This window comes from Grammomys surdaster, unplaced genomic scaffold (genome assembly GCF_004785775.1).
Source record: "Grammomys surdaster isolate TR1022 unplaced genomic scaffold, NIH_TR_1.0 126131, whole genome shotgun sequence".
NCBI classification, from domain to species: domain Eukaryota; kingdom Metazoa; phylum Chordata; class Mammalia; order Rodentia; family Muridae; genus Grammomys; species Grammomys surdaster.
Genome location: NW_021620939.1, coordinates 1,104,546 through 1,108,284, shown reverse-complemented (window position 1 = coordinate 1,108,284; position 3,739 = coordinate 1,104,546).

Genomic DNA, 3,739 nt, shown 5'->3' with positions numbered 1-3,739 from the left:
CTTCTTCTTCTTCTTCTTCTTCTTCTTCTTCTTCTTCTTCTTCTTCTTCTTCTTCTTCTTCTTCTTCTTTTTTGAATAAGACATAGTCATTTCTGGGTTAAAACCCAAGAATAGAGAAAACATGGGGTCTTGGTAGCAAGATCAAGTGTGTAGCCGGGCAGTGGTGGCCTTTAATCCCAGCACTTGGGAGGCAGAGGCAGGTGGACTTCTGAGTTTGAGGCCAGCCTGGTCTACATAGTAAGTTCCATGACAGCCAGAACTACACAGAGAAACCCTGTCTCAAAAAACCAAAAGTCAAACAAAAATAAAAGATCAAGTGTGTAACTACCAGTGAAGCCAGTAGAAACGGGTATGTACCAAAGAACTGTAGGCTCTGTTTGTAGTTGAAAGCAAAGCTGGAACTGGTGAGCGGAGCCTCTGAGGTGACACCAAGCCCCATGTTAAACAGTCTGGTGGCAAAGCAGAAGATGGCCTGTAAGACTGGGCTGTTGTGTGCAGAACCTGAGCCATGGAGAGACAATGAACAAGGCTGCAGAGGATACTTAACACGATGCATTGGTCCATCTAGTGTGGATAGTTTCCAAATTAGATCAGAGGGACTAAAAAGAATGAGACCCCTTTGCTTTAAAAAAAAAAAAGACAGGCGGTGGTGGTGCACGCCTTTAATCCCAGCACTTGGGAAGCAGAGGCAGAGGCAGGAGGATTTCTGAGTTCGAGGCCAGCCTGGTCTACAGAGTGAGTTCCAGGACAGCCAGGGCTATACAGAGAAACCTTGTCTCGAAAAACAAAACAAAAAAAAAAAGGCAAGTCTCAAGGATGGTGCCAAGGTGCCAAGCACACACAAACCATACCAGGAGGTGGGTCCAGGAGTATCCCTGAAACTCACCTGGCCAATTGGAAAGCTCCAGGGTTACCTTTTAGTTTGGTGTGTGTGTGTGTGTGTGTGTGCATGTGTGTCTGTCTGTCTGTGTTCATGACATACACTCATGCACAGGCACATAAGAATACAATGGCACAGATGTAAAAGTCTCAGGACAAATTGCAGAAGTCATTTCTCTCTTTCCACTGTATGGATTCCAAGGATCAAACTCCAGTGTCAGTTGAGGGCAAGTACCCTCCCCACTGAGCCCTAAGCTCCAGGTTTAGTGAGAGACCCTGTTTGGAAACAGGTAGGGAACAATGGAAGAAAGCCCCTTGTATTGGCATGTGGCTTCCAAATGTGCACACATAGGTACACACATACAATAAACACACACGACACCAGAATAAAAAGAGAAAGAACAAAACTGTTAAGTTGTGCTTTAAATAAAATGGAGGCAAATTAAACACAGATTCTTATCTCAGCAATCGCCACAGACTTTTATGAAATAGCAGGAAGTGGATTTTACTCAAACCCAGATGACAAAGAGAAATGGGAACAGAGAGATCAGTGACTGGCTGCATTTTGAAAGCTGAAGGCAGATGGGTGACTGCTAAAACCAGGAGTTAGAGCCTGTGGGCGTCTCCGAAAGGGGCATTCAAGAACTAAGACTGGGAGGCTAGATTGTCTCAAGGAGCAACAGAGAGACCTGGCTTCCTTGATCTGAAGATGGTATTATGAGAGGGATAAACATCCATAAGCAGAATAAGAGCCAATGAGAGCTGAGATGGGAGGCTTAAGGAGAAGTGATGTATTGAACAGGAGGACCCCTGCTTGCACCTTCAGCTCTCTTCTCACCCTTCATCCTTGGGGACCCGGAAGGGAACTTTTCCTCCCTGGGAAATCTGATCTAAAAGAAAATGCCTAAAGATACTGAATGTTATCTTACTCAGATGACTCTGGCTAAAGGTCAACAGTCAAAGGTCATCAGATTTTGAGCAGTAACCCCTAAACATGAAAGGGAAATTGAGGACCACCCTACAACGGAGGCAGTTCTTCAACATAAGAGGCAGAGGGCAAATCAAATAGAGGAGTTTATAAAAGACAAGGTAGAAAAGTGCCTAACGTATGATTACTAGTTCCTAGAGAAATCAGGGATGATGCAGGATGCAGCATGAAAGGACAAGTCTGTAAGGTGCGAAGAGCATTCTCAGCAAAGCCTGGGAGGAGAGACTAAAAGGCAGTATTAAAGTTGGGACATAAAATTAAAGGAATTTCCTAGAAAGCGACATGAAAACAAAGAAAGCAGGAGAGAAGGGGGCAGAGATTCACTAGGGCGTGTGTCAATGAGCTGTCTTCTCAATCAGCAAGGGCTCCAGGAAAGAAATCACAAAAAAAAATCTTTATTAATGAGAGTAGTCAAGAAAAGTTTCCCAAATCAAAGGACATAATTTTATAGCTTGAGATGTTTTGCCAGATCCCTAGGAAAATATGTATTTTTAGCAATATTTCAAATAATATTCTAAAACCTTCAGTAGAGATCCTTAAAGGGTAGTAGTGGGGGGTCATTCTTCAATAGTGTTATCAAGAAGAGACTAATAGTGGAGTCTATGGGTATTGACCAAAATAATCTAAAAGATGTGAAATGGCCGGGCCGATTCAAATCACATGACACATGGATTTCAGGAAACATGGACTTTATACAGGAGAGAGGCAAAGAGAATCCTTGGGAAGATGATGAAGAGGTTCAGCAGAACAGCAGCTCTGCTGCAGTCAAGAGAGCTAGAGACAAGCATGTAGGAGCTAACGGCTCCACAAAGAGAGCATTGGTCAACGTGACTTGAAAACTTTAAGAGGAAGCCATTTCTGACTTGAGATTCCATCCCCAGCCAAACTATCCACTGATGGGGAGGTAGAATAAAGATACTTTCAATCAAGACCTCAAAATGCATCATAAGATAACAACAGGGTTAAACTATTCTTTCCCATAAACCATTTCTTAGGAAGTTTTTAAAAAAATAGAATTTGTTCCACCATAATGAGAAAATAAACAAAGAATAAGAAAGTGTACTGTTACATTGTGTGAAAATGTAACAACACTGATACACACTTGTGTATAAGTTAATGTCAGTCTACATCATGGAGACAGTGAATTGGCATTTCAAACACCCCCAGTGAATTAAGCACTGACACCCCAAGAGTAGTGGCATTTAATCTTTTTAGCTATTAAAATCTATTCTTGTACAAGTAAAGTAATAAAAAAAATCTCTCAAGCTCAGAAACCTTGTATCTTCAAAACAATTTTTGAGGTCTAGCTTCTCACTGATCCTGTGCCTCAAGCATACAAACACACATACTTCATGGGCCCATGCGCCCTAATCCTGCTATGATGTAGGCTGTTCTATTGTCAAAATACATTGCATCTATCTTAGAATGACTGTTTTTTAAACCAAGATTTTCATCAGAATCCATAGATAGAAATGGGGGACATCACTCAGATTACAAGAAGCCTCTTCTTTAAGCCTGTTTAAATATTCTTTAGGTCTGTTTGTTAAAAACAACAACAACATAAACCTGAACACTGGCAGAATTTGTTCTAATATACATTAGTGTGTACACACACACACACACTTCCTATTCCAAATAATAGGAAGAAACTTACACTTAGACGCCATGGGTCTTTACTGAAAGAGTCTAAAACAAGAGGAATGGCCAAACCGATTCAGACTACCCACCACATGGGTCCTAGAAAACAAAAAGCTCAATATTCAGAAGACAGAGTCCTCACAAGGGTCCCAAGAAGAGAGCACTGGTTTAGAGTTAATGTACAGGAAAGTATAGAAAAGGCAATCTCTAACTCCAGGAAAAAGAAAAGGTTGT